The following is a 17,844-nucleotide window of genomic DNA, read 5'->3' as shown; positions in this document are numbered from 1 at the left end:
ATACACTGGTAGCCAAAATAACATGCTAAAATACAATGCATTGTGAAAGGTATTATTCCAAATGCATTTACTGATTGTTATGGTTGGAGGTGGATGGAGTTTTTACATGGGACACAAGAAATATTTATTCCCAAAAACTTATGTGCAAACATAGAATGTCTGGATGTATATGTGAATTTATTCTTAAACATTAACATTTTAAAATGTGTATCCAAACATTGAGTTCATATGCACCCAAGAGCCAAGTTGAATTTCCAGTAGGTGGTGCTTTGACTCCTAGGTGTATAAAACTATTATAAAAAATGCATAGTAAAACAAATTTTGGAATATTAAAAAAATTGAACAAATATTTCACGTGTATATCCCAACATTCTATATTCTCACACAAGTTTTCTGAAGAAAAAAAAGACAAAAAAATGTCCTGTGAAGAGTCAATGTTGGAGTTGAATCTTGTCATTTTTTACATGGGACACAAAAAAAAATTCCGTAAACTTATGTGCGAATATGGAATGTCGGGGTGTAGATGTGATTTTCTTTCTAAAATTCTAACATTGTAAATGTGTATCCAAACAATGGGTTCATATGTATGCGGGAGCCGAGTTAAATTTCTGGTTATGGTTCCATGCTCGGTCTTAGTACTACATATTTTCAAATGGGCCACTAGGACTGAAGCTAGCTCGTGTGGACACTTTTATCATGAAATCATTCAAGGAACTGATGGACTCCACTCCATCTGTTCCAAAGAAATTGAAGTTGTACTTTGTCCTCAATCAAATTTCTCTAAATTTGATTGTATTATAAAAAATCCAATATCTACAATTTCTACAACTGAAAAATCGAGCCTATGCATCATGAGTTTTTTTTTTTTTGAATAAACAACATGAAAATGGTTTGTAACTTAGAGATCAACATGAATAAACAACATGAACATGTACCGAAGCGCAAAGTGAACACAACTGCTGGATCGCCAGCCTGAAGTCACCGGCGGAATCGGATGCCAAAACCTCGTCGCAAAGGATTCTCCGTCCAACTAGGCGGGCGTCTTCCCGGTGATGTTCGATTCGGCCACCACTTTTCGCGAGCTTTCGAGATGCTTCGCCTCCGCGGGGTGTCCAGACCAGCCAATCAAAATCGCCTTTGCCCATGCCCGGCCGACACGCATGCCCTACCACCTTTCTCCTCTCACGCCACGTCTCTCCCCCGGCCACACACGGCTCGCCGGCCGGCTATAAGTAAACTCAGCCACCGCCCAGAAACGCCATTAGCCACCCAGTTACCTGCTCCATTTACCATTCACCTGCTCCACTACCCATCTCCCTGCTCCACCGTCGACACGCGCGCACAGAGCGTGTTCGTCGCGCTCGTCTCTCGGGAGATCAAGATGAGCGATCCCAAGTACGCCTACCCCTACCCGGCGCAAGGTAGTACTGATCGTGATCTTGATTTCAAGGATGAGAAAGAGGAACTGTTGCTGATCTGCTTTTGGTTGTGCAGGTTACTACCAGGGAGGGCCGTACCAGGGTGGCCCGTACCAGGGGCCTCCGGTGATGGCGCCGCCGCAGTACGCCCCGCCGCCGCCCAGGGCGCAGCCCAGCTTCCTCGAAGGATGGTATGCACATACGGCTAATTGCACCAATTATTCGACTTCTTAGCTCAGTTAAGCTATGATCAAGAAGCTAATAACTACAGTACTAACTAACGATACTCGATTTGTGCTCTCTGTTTGTCTAGCTTGGCTGCGCTTTGTTGCTGCTGCTTGATCGACGAGTGCTGCTGCGACCCGTCCATCATCTTCGTCGGATAAATCAAGCAAGGGAGCCGGCCGTCTTGGCCCGCGGATCGGATTGATCAGCGCGTGAACTGTACAGAAGAGATGGCGCGAAGAGTACCACCTTAATTAATTACTAAGTTGTTGCTACGCCATGATCTACGTATATCAGCTCATATATATGGCTAATTTCTTATCGCACGGCGGTGTCTATGTATCTCGTCTCTAATTAGTTTCACGAGTGCTTGATGATCTTATCTGATCTTTACCCGTGCGTCTCCCTTCTCCCCTATATGTGTGTACCTGTCAGTGTTGCAACTCTGTGTTCCTCGATGAACTATTTCACCGGTGCATTCGTTGATTCGCCGCTCAACTATTCCGAGACTATATATTACGCTTATAGTTGTCAATGGATTGTGATTCATTTTAATTCCTCTTCTAATTGTGATTGGCTGGATACATGAGAGGGAGACCCCTGAAGAGGGAATGGGGATTTGCTAGTTCTTTGCAAGGTGTTTAATCAAGTTATACACTATTTGGTTTACGTTGTGATTCGTTTTAGTTATAAGTTGTAAGGGCATCTCCAACGGGCCGACGCATTTCGGACGTTTGCGTCGGCTCGCGGACGCGTTGTGGCCCAGGGCGACCGTTTGCGTCGGGGGTAGCTCCAGCGGTGCGGACGCATATTTTATCTCGGGACAGCGTCAAGGTCGCTAATGGCGTTTTACGTCCCGTCGAGGACTGCCGTCGGCGATTAACTGTTCCCGCGCGACGACGATCGTTCCCGCGCGCGCCCAATACATTTGCAAGTTTCACCGGCGTTTCGAGCGCGCGGGAAACGCCCTGCGCGCTAACGCCGTTTCCCGCCCCGCCGTGACTATATATGGTGGACACCGGCGGGGGCGACGGGCACACCTCAAGCTACCATCCATCCATGGCCGACCACATGAATTGGGAGCACGTTGTTCACATGTGCCGCCAGCTCCACCCGGAGGAGGAGGAAGACGAGGTAGCCGCCGCCGGCGTTGAGGCGCAGCAGCTGGACCTGGAGGTGGTGGCGGCGGAGGCGGAGGTCGCGGAGGCGGAGGCGGAGGCGGCAGAGCGCGCGGAAGGGCTCCTCGCGGCGACCTGGGTGGAGATCGCCAACGCCATGGCCGAGTTCGCCGAAGCCAGGCCGAGCTCGCGGAGGCGCGGGCGGCCATCGCGGCCCCTCCGGCCGACGCCGTCATCCACGACATCGCGGACGACGACGTCCCCGTGCCCATGCGCTTCGAGTGCGCCGGTGACCAGCTGGTTCTGCTCGCGTCCTTCGAGTCCCTGGCTGGGGACGCCCAGCGCCGTCAGGCTTGGCTGGCGGAGGAGGAAGCCCACAGCTATGCGATGGCCATGACTGGGGGTTAATGTGCTCCGACCTGGACTCGCTCCAGCGTAGGGGCCCTTCTCCCGCGCGGGTCGAGCAGGAGAACCGGGAGCTGGAGGTCGCCATCGCCGCCAGGGACGAAGCTGTGGCGGCGGCGGCTAGGGACAGTGCCCGCTTTGTCGCCGACGTGGCGGCGATCCAGGCGGCGGTCTAGGTGGAGGAGGACGCGGCGGCGGCGGTCCAGGCGGCAGCGGAGGAGGAGGCCCGGACGGCGGTCCAGGCGGCGGCAGAGGAGGAGGAGGCCCGGGCGACGGCGGAGGAGGAGGAGGCCCGGGCGACGGCGGAGGCGGCGGCTACCAAGGTGGCCTTTGCGATGGTGACGGCCCTGTGGGACAGCTCCCTGGCCGAGGCCCTCGAACGCCGCAGGCGGCAGGACGAGATGTCCGTTCGCCGGCGTGCGCGGCGCGCGGAGTGCAAGAAGCGCTCCCGCTTCGACGACGGCGCTGGCCCATCCGGCGGCCAGTAGTAGGGCGCACGACTGCGAGTAACCGAGGCCGGTGTAGACCGCGCGACGGCGAATAGGTACGGCCGTTGTAGTTTTAGGTTAACTCGACTAACCATCTATGTAAAGATGGTCCTTTTGGCCAATCAATAGTAATGAAAAAATCTTTTGCTTACCTAGTCACTGCCGACCGAGCCGGATGTACCCAACGCGGACATTTTCCGCGATCGCCGAGCGTCCGCGGAGACGCAAACCTAGCGCATATTTGGGCCAAGTTTGCGTCTCCGCGGACGGCCCGGAATAGCCCCGCTGGAACAGGCCCCAGACGCATTTCCGGTCACGGCGGACGAAAACCGTCGCTCAGCGAGCGTCGCGTCGCTGGAGATGCCCTAACATATATAAGTTGTAACTGAGATTTGACACATCATCTGACGAGAACGAAGTTACTTCGATCGGTCACATCACACCCTCAGGAGATGACACGGTTAAAGGCAACTATTTACAGAATTAACGCTAAAGCAAAAATATATCTAGATATAAAGCAGGTGATTCGGGCAACAATATGACGAAAGTATGCATGCGTTCAGACGTTCTCTGGAAAGTGCGAGCGAGTGCATGACATTTTGAGAGAAAAATAAGAAAGAATTACCTGCCCTAATCGCGAGACGAATCACATCGTTATTGTTATAAAATCGTGCAAATAAAAGTAGATCAAACGAAGAACAAGAACACATATTTTTACGTGGAAAATCCAAACAAGAAAAACACGAAATGCACGACGACACTCTCACTATAATTGGAAGAGTATTACAATACACGAGAGGACAAACTCTCTACGTGTTATCAATATGGTGTATCTTTCCCTCATCTATTCTATGACTACCTCGGACTATATATAGGGATAAACAACTCTTTTTCTTAGCGAACACGAAATAGAGTTTTACTGTGCTACGTCTAGCACGTTTGGCATGCCATAGTCTGTTAGAACTCCTTCCATAGTACAACAGGTAAATAGATTTCGGATCATATTTAACAATCTTCACCTTGAGCCAAAATCCCTTGCAACAGTCATAGATAGCATTTAACTCCTCAACTAAAATCATCACCAATAAACCTTGTGCCTTGGAACGTCCATATGACTAATAAACTTCTCTTGAAGTCAAATTGAGCAGTCAATCTTGGATCGTCCAGAAAATAGCACAATTGTCAACAAAGCAGACATACAAACTTGGATCTCCAGTAAAATCCAACAAAAGTCTCAATCTGTGTCACTGACCTCAAAGAAACTGAAACTACTCAATCATCAAATGACATAAGTCATCATATCTCCTGTGGTGCCTGAACGAGCGCATAACTCATAGTGCAACATCTTGGGTGCACATAACATTGTGAAGAACTCATCTCATGGAATCTGAACGTGCTACATACAGCAAAAACCTCGGCAAAAATACTCATGCAAGAGCATCTGGTATGAAGGGCATCACGTACACCAAAAACTGCCGATCTGTAATGGTCAATGAAAAATCCATGACATGGTTAAAAATATCTCTGTAGAACAACGATCGGATGTACCTCAAACATGCAATAAAGTTTTAACTCTGCAATAGACCCCTCTTGAAAGAGCATAGACAATTGAATTGCACTGAAACTTAACAGTACTAAATATTGTAGTATATAGCAGAAAACAATCTTCTTCTTGCACCTCAAATAATCCTCATCACGAACTTCAGTAACAAAGCAAAACCTTCACATGCATAACAACAAAAACTCGGAGAGCAAAGAGTATAATGCTGGCTACCAACATGCATAAAAATTACCTGCTCTATATATTTTCTTAATAACTGAATTGTGTTCTTCATGTAATTGCAGCAACATAACTTCTCAAATTTGCATCCATGATATCTCCCGAATGGCTACAATTCACCAAACTCCACCTTAAACTGCAAACTATCAAAAACGATGATCATATCAGTAGCAAATGGATCGAAGGATCACGGGAAAGAGTACAGCCAACACAGCGCCCGTCTAACTAGATCGGCGCAGCGGAATACCTTGTCGTGGCACGTGATTTGATGAACTCAGGAGCCCGGGAGGCGGCGCACCTCGATTTTGTAGATCCAATCTCACAAACCGGAAGTTGTGTGTGATGGGATTCGTAGCATAGAAAACAAAAAATTTCCTATCGCGAGAACGCAATCCAAGCCAAGATGCAATCTAGAAGATGGTAGCAACGAGGGGATGAACGAGACTAACCCTTGAAGATTTCCAAAGCCTACGAGATTAGATCTCGTTGTTGCAGAAGATGATCACTTGCCGCTTTCAAAAGCGCGTAGAAGATCTTGACGATGCCACAATCGGGCAGCACCTCCGTACTTGGTCACACGTTCGGTGTTGATGACGACATCCTTCTCCCCGTTCCAGCGGGCAGCGGAAGTAGTAGATCCTCCTGAAATCCCGGCAGCACGACGGCGTGGTGGCGGTGGTGGTGGAGAACTCCGGCAGGGCTTCGCATATGCGCCGCGGGAGTATTATGTGGAGGAGGAGAGGCTAGGGTTTGGGGAGAGGGGGTGGCTAGGGCGCTGGCCATGGGCAGCCCTAGGTGGTGCGGCCAAGAGTGGCTGCCCCCTCCCTCTCCTCCTCATTATATAGGTGGAAATCCCCAAGAGTTGTAGTCCAAGTCTTCGAATAAGACCCCAACAACAAAACCTCCCAAAAGTGGGAAACCTACTCAAGGAGGGAGTCCTACCCAAGGTGGGACTCCCACCTTTCCTTTAGGTGGGGTGGCCGGCCACCTATGGTGGAGTCCACCTGGGACTCCACCCCCTTAGGGCTGGCCGGCCATGCTAGGTGGAGTCCGTCCGGGACTCCACTTTCCATGGTGATTTCTTCCGGACTTTTCTAGAACCTTCTAGAACCTGCCATAAATGCACCGGATCATTTCCAAACTTGGAATATGACTTCCTATATATGAATCTTATTCTCCGGACCATTCCGGACCTCCTCGTGATGTCCTGGATCCCATCCGAGACTCCGAACAAAACTTCGAACTCCATTCCATATTCCATATCTACTTAAACGACATCAAACCTTAAGTGTGTCACCCTACGGTTCGCGAACTATGTAGACATGGTTGAGACCTCTCTGACCAATAACCAATAGCGGGATCTGGAGATCCATAATGGCTCCCACATATTCAACGATGACTTTAGTGATCGACTGAACCATTTACATACGATACCAATTCCCTTTGTCACACGATATTTTACTTGTCCGAGGTTTGATCATCGGTATCTCTATACCTTGTTCAACCTCGTCTCCTGATGATGCGTGCAGTCGACACGTCCGTTGGGAACCCCAAGAGGAAGGTGTGATGCGTACAGTAGCAAGTTTTCCCTCAGAAAGAAACCAAGGTTTATCGAACCAGGAGGAGCCAAGAAGCACGTTGAAGGTTGATGGCGGAGGAGTGTAGTGCGGCGCAACACCGGGGATTCCGGCGCCAACGTGGAACCCGCACAACACAATCACAGAACTTTGCCCCAACGTAACAGCGAGGTTGTCAATCTCACCGGCTTGCTGTAAACAAAGGATTAGATGTATAGTGTGGATGATGATGGTTGTTTGCAAAGAACAGTAAAGAACAATTGCAGCAGTTTGTATTTCAGATGTAAAGAATAGGACCGGGGTCCACAGTTCACTAGCGGTGTCTCTCCCATAAGATAGCGAGATGTTGGGTGAACAAATTACAGTTGGGCAATTGACAAATAAATAAGGCATAACAATGCACATACATATATCATGATGAGTACTATGAGATTTAATCGGGGCATTACGACAAAGTACATAGACCGCTATCCGGAATGCATCTATGCCTAAAAAGTCCACTTTCGGGTTATCATCCGAACCCCTTCCAGTATTAAGTTGTAAACAACGAGACAATTGCATTAAGTATGGTGCGTAATGTAATCAACACAAATATCCTTAGACCAAGCATCGATGTTTTATCCCTAGTGGCAACAACACATCCACAACCTTAGAACTTTCACATCACTTGTCCCGGATTTAATGGAGGCATGAACCCACTATCGAGCATAAATACTCCCTCTTGGAGTCACAAGTATCAACTTGGCCAGAGCCTCTACTAGCGACGGAGAGCATGCAAGAACATAAATAACATATATGATAGATTGATAATCAACTTGACATAGTATTCAATATTCATCGGATCCCAACAAACACAACATGTAGGATTACAAATAGATGATCTTGATCATGATAGGCAGCTCACAAGATCTAACATGATAGCACAATGAGGAGAAGACAACCATCTAGCTACTGCTATGGACCCATAGTCCAGGGGTGAACTACTCACACATCGATCCGGAGGCGATCATGGCGATGAAGAGACCTCCGGGAGAAGATTCCCCTCTCCGAGCGAGGGTGCGGAGGCGATCTCCTGAATCCCCCGAGATGGGATTGGCGGCGGCGACGTCTCTGTAAGGTTTTCCGTATCGTGGCTCTCGGTACTGGGGGTTTCGCGACAAAGACTATATGTAGGCGGAAGGGCAAGTCAGGGGGCCACACGAGGGCCCCACACAACAGGCCGACGCGGCCAAGGCTTGGGCCGCGCCGCCCTAGTGTGGCGCCACCTCGTGGCCCCACTTCGTAAGTCCTCCGGTCTTCTGGAAGCTTCGTGGAAAAATAGGCCCACAGGCGTCGATTTCGTCCAATTCCGAGAATATTTCCTTACTAGGATTTCTGAAACCAAAAACAGCAGAAAACAGACAAGCTGGCTCTTCGGCATCTCGTCAATAGGTTAGTGCCGGAAAATGCATAATAATGACATATAATGTGTATAAAACATGTGAGTATCATCATAAAAGTAGCATGGAACATAAGAAATTATAGATACGTTTGGGACGTATCAAGCATCCCCAAGCTTAGTTCCTACTCGCCCTCGAGTAGGTAAACGATAGCAAAGATAATTTCTGAAGTGACATGCTATCATAATCTTGATCATACTATTGTAAAGCATATGAGATGAATGCAGCGATTCGAAACAATGATGAAGATAATGAGTAAACTAATGAATCATATAGCAAAGACTTTTCATGAATAATACTTTCAAGACAAGCATCAATAAGACTTGCATAAGAGTTACTCATAAAGCAATAAGTTCAAAGTAAAAGCATTGAAGCAACATAAAGGAAGATAAAGTTTCAGCGGTTGCTTTCAACTTCAACATATATATCTCATGGATAATTGTCAACACAAAGTAAGATAACAAGTGCAATAGGTAGACATGTAAGAATCAATGCACACAGTTGATACAAGTGTTTGCTTCTAGGATAGAAAGAATAGGCAAACTGACTCAACAATAAAGTAGAAGATAGGCCCTTCGCAGAGGGAAGCATTGATTACTATATTTGTGCTAGTGCTTTTCATCTTGAAAACAAGAAACAATTTTGTCAACGGTAGTAATAAAGCATATGAGTTATGTATAAGACATCTTATAAGTTGCAAGCCTCATGCATAGTATACTAATAATGCTCGCACCTTGTCCTAATTAGCTTGGATTAACACTGATTATCATTGCATAGCATATGTTTCAACCAAGTGTCACAAAGGGGTACCTCTATGCCGCTTTGTACAAAGGTCTAAGGAGAAAGCTCGCATTGGATTTCTCGTTTTTAATTATTCTCAACTTAGACATCCATACCGGGACAACATAGACAACAGATAATGGACTCCTCTTTAATGCATAAGGATTCAACAACAGTTATTATTCTCATAAGAGATTGAGGATTAGCTGTCCACACTGAAACTTCCACCATGAATCATGGCTTTAGTTAGCGGCCCAATGTTCTTCTCTAACAGTATGCATACTCAAACCATTTGATTGTGAAAACCGCCCTTACTTCAGACAAGACGAACATGCATAGCAACTCACATGATATTCAACAAAGGTAAAAGAGTTGATGGCGTCCCCAGAAAATATGGTTACCGCTCAACAAGCAACTTACTAAGAAATAAGACACATAAGTACATATTCTTCACCACGATAGTTTTTAAGGCTATTTTGTCCCATGAGCTATATATTGCAAAGGTAAAGAATAGAAATTTTAAAGGTAGCACTCAAGTAATGTACTTTGGAATGGCGGAGAAATACCATGTGGTAGGTAGGTATGGTGGACACAAATGGAATAGTTATTGGCTCAAGGATTTGGATGCACGAGAAGAATTCCTCTCAATACAAGGCTAGGCTAGTAAGGTTGTTTGAAGCAAACTCAAGTATAAAAGGTGCAGCAAAGCTCACATATGAACATATTGTAACTATTATAAGACTTTACATTGTCTCCTTGTTGTTCAAACACCTCAACCGAGAAAATATCTAGACTCTAGAGATCAATCATGCAAACCAAATTTTAACAAGCTCTATGTAGTTATTCATTAATGAGTCCAAGGTACATGATGCAAGAGCTTAAACAAGATCTATATGAGCACAACAATTGCCAAGTATCACATTATTCAAGATATTAAACCATTTACCACATGCGGCATTTTCCGTTTCCAACCATATAACAATGAATGAAGTAGTTCAAATTTCGCAATGAACATTAAAGATAAAGCTAAGAACACATGTGTTCATACGAAACAGCGGAGCGTGTCTCTCTCCCATGCAAAGAATGCTAGGATCCGATTTATTCAAACGAAAACAAAAATAAAAACAAACAGACGCTCCAAGTAAAGCACATAAGATGTGACGGAATAAAAATATAGTTTCACTAGAGGAACCTGATAAGTTGTCGATGAAGAAGGGATGTCTTGGGCATCCCCAAGCTTAGACGCTTGAATCTTCTTAAAATATGCAGGGATGAACCACGGGGGCATCCCCAAGCTTTGACTTTTCACTTTTCTTGATCATATTGTATCATCCCCCTCTCTTGACCCTTGAAAACTTCCTCCACACCAAACTCGAAACAAACTCATTAGAGGGTCAGTGCATAATGCATATATTCAAAGGTGACATAATCATTCTTAACACTTCTGGACATTGCACAAAGCTACTGAAAGTTAATGGAACAAAGAAATCCATCAAACATAGCAAAACATGCAATGCGAAATAAAAGGCAGAATCTGTCAAAACAGAACAGTTCGTAAAGACGAATTTTAAAGTGGCACCAGACTTGCTCAGATGAAAATGCCCAAATTGAATGAAAGTTGCGTATATATCTGAGGATCACGCACGTAAATTGGCAGATTTTTCTGATTTTTCTACAGGTACTAATGCCCAAACTCGTGACAGCAAGAAATCTGTTCCTGCGCAGTAATCCAAATCTAGTATTGGCTTTACTATCAAAGACTTTACTTGGCACAATGATACGTCTCCGACGTATCGATAATTTCTTATGTTCCATGCCACATTATTGATGATATCTACATGTTTTATGCATACTTTATGTCATATTTATGCGTTTTCCGGAACTAACCTATTGACGAGATGCCGAAGGGCCGATTCTTTGTTTTCTGCTGTTTTTGGTTTCGAAATCCTAGTAAGGAAATATTCTCGGAATCGGACGAAATCAACGCCAAAGATCTTAGAATCCCCGGAAGCATCCAGAACACCCGAGAGTCGCCAGAGGGGGGCCACAGGGCCCCCAGATGATAGGGTGGCATGGCCCACCCCCTGGCCGCGCGGCCCTATGTTGTCGTCGCCCCTTCGACCTTCTTACGCCGCCTCTTCGCCTATATAAAGGTCCCAGACCTAAAACCTCGAGACGGAAAAGCCACGGTACGAGAAACCTTCCAGAGCCGCCGCCATCGCGAAGCCAAGATCTGGGGGACGAGGAGTCTGCGTTCGGCACGCCGCCGAGACGGGGAAGTGCCCCGGAAGGCTCCTCCATCGACACCACCGCCATCTCCATCAACGCTGCTTGTCTCCCATGAGGAGGGAGTAGTTCTCCATCGAGGCTCGGGGCTGTACCGGTAGCTATGTGGTTAATCTCTCTCCTATGTACATCAATACAATGATCTCATGAGCTGCTTTACATGATTGAGATCCATATGATGAGCTTTGTATCGCTACTAGTTGTGTGCTACTCATGTGATGTTATTAAAGTAGTCTATACCTCCTGCATGGTGTAAAGGTGACTAGTGTGTGCCTTGTGTGGTTCTTGTCGTAGGCTATGATCATGATCTCTTGTAGATTGTGGAGTTAATTATCATTATGATAGTATTGATGTGATCTATTCCTCCTTCATAGTGTAATGTGGACAGTGTGTGCGCTATGTTAGTTCTTGGTTTATTTTGCAATGATCTATTATGCTCTAAGGTTATTTAAATATGAACATCGAATGTTGTGGAGCTTGTTAACTCCGGCATTGAGGTGCTCTTGTAGCCCTACACAACGACTGGTGTTTGTCATCCAACAAAAGAGTGTATGTAGCACATATGAGAAAGAGTTATTTATTATGCGATCAATGTTGAGAGTGTCCACTAGTGAAAGTGTAATCCCTAGGCCTTGTTCCTAAATACTGCTATCGCTGCTTGTTTCCTGTTTCTCTGCGTTACTACTTGCTGCGTTACTACTGCTTGTTTCTTGTCCTGGGCAAAGCACTTTTACGGTGCCGTTGCCACTGCTCATACTTATTTATACCACCTGTATTTCACTATCTCTTCGCCGAACTAGTGCACCTATTAGGTGTGTTGGGGACACAAGAGACTTCTTGCTTTGTGGTTGCGGGGTTGCATGAGAGGGATATCTTTGACCTCTTCCTCCACGAGTTCGATAAACCTTGGGTGATCCACTTGAGGGAAACTTGCTGCTGTTCTACAAACCTCTGCTCTTGGAGGCCCAACACTGTCTACAGGAAAAGGAGGGGGCGTAGACATCAAGCTATTTTACGGCGCCGTTGCCGGGAGGAAAGGTAAAAGGTACTCACACTCCGGATCTCGGCTACTAAGCTATTTTCGCTGTTGTAAGTACTCGAAGCTATTTTCTTTAGATCCTGCAATTGCATCTTTTTGTTTCTTGTTTACACTAGTTTGGCATAATGGACGACAATGAGCTTCTTATTCTATTTCCTGATTTAAGACATGGATGGTTTGATGCGAAAATTAAAAAACCTATGGAATCTTATTTGCATGCTGGTAGTAATATTAGTATGAACGCTTTGAACACCATTGTTGATAATGATATAGAAGTTCTAAGCTTGGGGAAGCTGGTTTTCATGATATTTTTAGTCCCCCAAGCATTGTGGAGAAAATTTTCTTTGATGATACTTTGCCTCCTATTTATGATGATTATAATTATAGTGGTCTTTTGGTGCCACCTACTATGGAGAGTAAATTTTGTTGTGATTATACTATGCCTCCTACACTTGATGAGAATAATAATGATAGCTACTTTGTTGAATTTGCTTCCACTACAACTAATAAAATTGATTATGCTTATGTGGAGAGTAATAATTTTATGCATGAGACTCATGATAAGAATGCTTTATGTGATAGTTATAATGTTGAGTTTGCTCATGATGCTACTGAAAGTTATTATGAGAGAGGAAAATATGGTTGTAGAAATTTTCATGTTACTAAAATGCCTCTCTATGTGCTGAAATTTTTGAAGCTACACTTGTTCTATCTTCCTATGCTTGTTACTTTGCTCTTCATGAACTTGTTTATTTACAAGATTCCTATGCATAGGAAGCATGTTAGACTTAAATGTGTTTTGAATTTGTCTCTTGATGCTCTCTTTTGCTTCAAATACTATCTCTTGCGAGTGCATCATTAAAACTGCTTGAGCCCATCTTAATGGCTATAAAGAAAGAACTTCTTGGGAGATAACCCATGTGTTTATTTTGCTACGAGTACTTTTATTTTGTATTTGAGTCTTGGAAGTTGTTACTACTGTAGCAACCTCTCCTTATCTTATTTTATTGCATTTGTTGTGCCAAGTAAAGTCTTTGATAGTAAAGTCAATACTAGATTTGGATTACTGCGCGTGAAACAGATTTCTTTGCTGTCACGAATCTGGGCCTAATTCTCTGTAGGTAACTCATAAAATTATGCCAATTTACGTGAGTGATCCTCAGATATGTACGCAACTTTCATTAAATTTGGGAATTTTCATTTGAGCAAGTCTGGTGCCTCAATAAAATCCATCTTTACGGACTGTTCTGTTTTGACAGATTCTGCCTTTTATTTCGCATTGCCTCTTTTGCTATGGTGGATGAATTTCTTTGATCCATTAATGTCCAGTAGCTTTATGCAATGTCCAGAAGTGTTAAGAATGATTGTGTCACCTTTGAACATGTTAATTTTTATTGTGCACTAACCCTCTAATGAGTTGTTTCGAGTTTGGTGTGGAGGAAGTTTTCAAGGGTCAAGAGAGAAGGATGATATACTATGATCAAGAAGAGTGAAAAGTCTAAGCTTGGGGATGCCCCCGTGGTTCATCCCTGCATATTTCAAGAATACTCAAGCATCTAAGCTTGGGGATGCCCAAGGCATCCCCTTCTTCATCGACAAATTATCAGGTTCCTTCTCTTGAAACTATATTTTTATTCGGTCACATCTTATGTACTTTACTTGGAGCGTCTGTGTGCTTTTATTTTTGTTTTGTTATTTTCATTCTCTGAATAAATACATGCTTGTGTGGGAGAGAGACACGCTCCGCTGGTTCATATGAACACATGTGTTCTTCGCTTTATCTTTTAGTGTTCATGGCGAAGGATGAAAGCTGCTTCGTTAAATTGTTATATGGTTGGAATTGGGAAATGCTACATGTAGTAACTCTAAAATGTCTTGAATAATTTGATATTTGGCAATTGTTGTGCTCATGTTTAAGCTCTTGCATCATATACTTTGCACCTATTAATGAAGAAATACATAGAGCTTGCTAAAATTTGGTTTGCATAATTGGTCTCTCTAAGGTCTAGATAATTTCTAGTAAAGAGTTTGAACAACAAGGAAGACGGTGTAGAGTCTTATAATGTTTACAATATGTCTTTTATGTGAGTTTTGCTGCACCGGTTCATCCTTGTGTTTGTTTCAAATAACCTTGCTAGCCTAAAACCTTGTATCGAGAGGGAATACTTCTCATGCATCCAAAATCCTTGAGCCAACCACTATGCCATTTGTGTCCACCATACCTACCTACTACATGGTATTTCTCCGTCATTCCAAAGTAAATTGCTTGAGTGCTACCTTTAAATAATTCAAAATTTACCACCTCTTATTTGTGTCAATGTTTTATAGCTCATGAGGAAGTATGTGGTGTTTTATGTTTCGATCTTGTCATTTACTTTTGACGAGACTTTCACAATGGACTAGTGGCACATCCGCTTATCCAATAATTTTGCAAAAAGAGCTGGCAATGGGATTCCCAGCCCCAATTAATTAACTTTCATTAATAATTCTCTTCACATGTTTTGCTCTGATTCATCAGTAAGCAACTTAATTTTGCAAATAGACACTCCTCCATGGTATGTGAATGTTGGAAGGCACCCGAGGATTCGGTTAGCCATGGCTTGTGTAAGCAAAAGGTTGGGATGAGTGTCATCCATAAATAAAGAAAAACTAAACTAAAGTACATGTGTAAACAAAAGAGAAGAGGGATGATCTACCTTGCTGGTAGAGATAACGTCCTTCATGGGAGCCGCTCTTGAAAGTCTGGTTGATAAGGTAGTTAGAGTGACCGCTGCCATTCGTTGACAACAACAAACACCTCTCAAAACTTTATTTGCATGCTCTCTTTATGTTTTCAAACCAAAGCTCTAGCACAAATATAGCAATCAATGCTTTCCTCTTTGAAGGACCTTTATTTTACTTTTATGTTGAGTCAGTTCACCTATCTCTCTCCACCTCAAGAAGCAAACACTTGTGTGAACTGTGCATTGATTCCTACATACTTGCATATTGCACTTGTTATATTACTCTATATTGACAATATCCATGAGATACACATGTTACAAGTTGAAAGCAACCGCTGAAACTTAATCTTCCTTTGTGTTGCTTCAATACCTTTACTTTGATTTATTGCTTTATGAGTTAACTCTTATGCAAGACTTATTGATGCTTGTCTTGAAAGTACTATTCATGAAAAGTCTTTGCTTTATGATTTAGTTGTTTACTCATGTCATTACCATTGTTTTGATCGCTGCATTCATTACATATGTTTACAATATGATCAAGTTTATGATGGCATGTCACTCCAGAAATTATCTTTGTTTATCGTTTACCGCTCGGGACGAGCAGAAACTAAGCTTAGGGATGCTGATACGTCTCCGACGTATCGATAATTTCTTATGTTCCATGCCACATTATTGATGATATCTACATGTTTTATGCATACTTTATGTCATATTTATGCGTTTTCCGGAACTAACCTATTGACGAGATGCCGAAGGTCTAGTTCTTTGTTTTCTGCTGTTTTTGGTTTTAGAAATCCTAGTAAGGAAATATTCTCGGAATCGAACGAAATCAACGCCAAAGATCTTAGAATCTCCGGAAGCATCCAGAACACCCGAGAGTCGCCAGAGGGGGGCCACAGGGCCCCCAGATGATAGGGTGGCGCGGCCCACCCCACGGCCGCGCGGCCCTATGGTGTCGTCGCCCCTTCGACCTTCCGACGCCGCCTCTTCGCCTATATAAAGGTCCCAGGACCTAAAACCTCGAGACGGAAAAGCCACGGTACGAGAAACCTTCCGGAGCCGCCGCCATCGCGAAGCCAAGATCCGGGGGACGGGAGTCTCCGTTCCGGCACGCCGCCGGGACGGGGAAGTGCCCCGGAAGGCTCCTCCATCGACACCACCGCCATCTCCATCAACGCTGCTTTGTCTCCCATGAGGAGGGAGTAGTTCTCCATCGAGGCTCGGGGCATGTACCGGTAGCTATGTGGTTAATCTCTCTCCTATGTACTTCAATACAATGATCTCATGAGCTGCTTTACATGATTGAGATCCATATGATGAGCTTTGTATCACTACTAGTTGTGTGCTACTCATGTGATGTTATTAAAGTAGTCTATACCTCCTGCATGGTGTAAAGGTGACTAGTGTGTGCACTGTGTGGTTCTTGTCGTAGGCTATGATCATGATCTCTTGTAGATTGTGGAGTTAATTATCATTATGATAGTATTGATGTGATCTATTCCTCCTTCATAGTGTAATGTGGACAGTGTGTGCGCTATGTTAGTTCTTGGTTTATTTTGCAATGATCTATTATGCTCTAAGGTTATTTGAATATGAACATCGAATGTTGTGGAGCTTGTTAACTCCGGCATTGAGGTGCTCTTGTAGCCCTACACAACGACTGGTGTTTATCATCCAACAAAAGAGTGTATGTAGCACATATGAGAAAGAGTTATTTATTATGCGATCAATGTTGAGAGTGTCCACTAGTGAAAGTGTAATCCCTAGGCCTTGTTCCTAAATACTGCTATCGCTGCTTGTTTCTTGTTTTCTTTGCGTTACTACTGCTGCGTTACTACGCTTGTTTACTCGTCCCGGGCAAAGCACTTTTCCGGTGCCGTTGCCACTGCTCATACTTATTTATACCACCTGTATTTCACTATCTCTTCGCCGAACTAGTGCACCTATTAGGTGTGTTGGGGACACAAGAGACTTCTTGCTTTGTGGTTGCGGGGTTGCATGAGAGGGATATCTTTGACCTCTTCCTCCCTGAGTTTGATAAACCTTGGGTGATCCACTTGAGGGAAACTTGCTGCTGTTCTACAAACCTCTGCTCTTGGAGGCCCAACACTGTCTACATGAAAAGGAGGGGGCGTAGACATCACACAACAATGCAATAAAATAAAGATAAGGAGAGGTTGCTACAGTAGTAAACAACTTCCAAGACTCAAATATAAAATAAAGTGCAGAAGTAAAATAATGGGTTGTCTCCCATAAGCGCTTTTCTTTAACGCCTTTCAGCTAGGCGCAGAAAGTGTGAATCAAGTGTTGTCAAGAGATGAAGCATCGACATAGGTGTTGGGAGTTTTCTCAACTATGCATTTTATCTTATCTATGTGAGTTTCAGAGGCTCGCTTTTCATTATTCTTAGGTTTGCTATCCTCGTCAAACAAATTTTCAGGGACAAGCCAACCATAGCTATTTTCTAGAGCGTCGCTCATTCCTAGGAGCTTACAAGGTATTGTTGTTTTGATCTCCCCACCATCATTAATATTATTAGTGTACCTTATTATCTCCATGTCCATCT

Source organism: Lolium rigidum, chromosome 3 (genome assembly GCF_022539505.1).
Source record: "Lolium rigidum isolate FL_2022 chromosome 3, APGP_CSIRO_Lrig_0.1, whole genome shotgun sequence".
NCBI lineage: Eukaryota > Viridiplantae > Streptophyta > Magnoliopsida > Poales > Poaceae > Lolium > Lolium rigidum.
The sequence above is the reverse complement of the archived record's forward strand: the minus strand, read 5'-3'. Positions refer to the sequence as shown.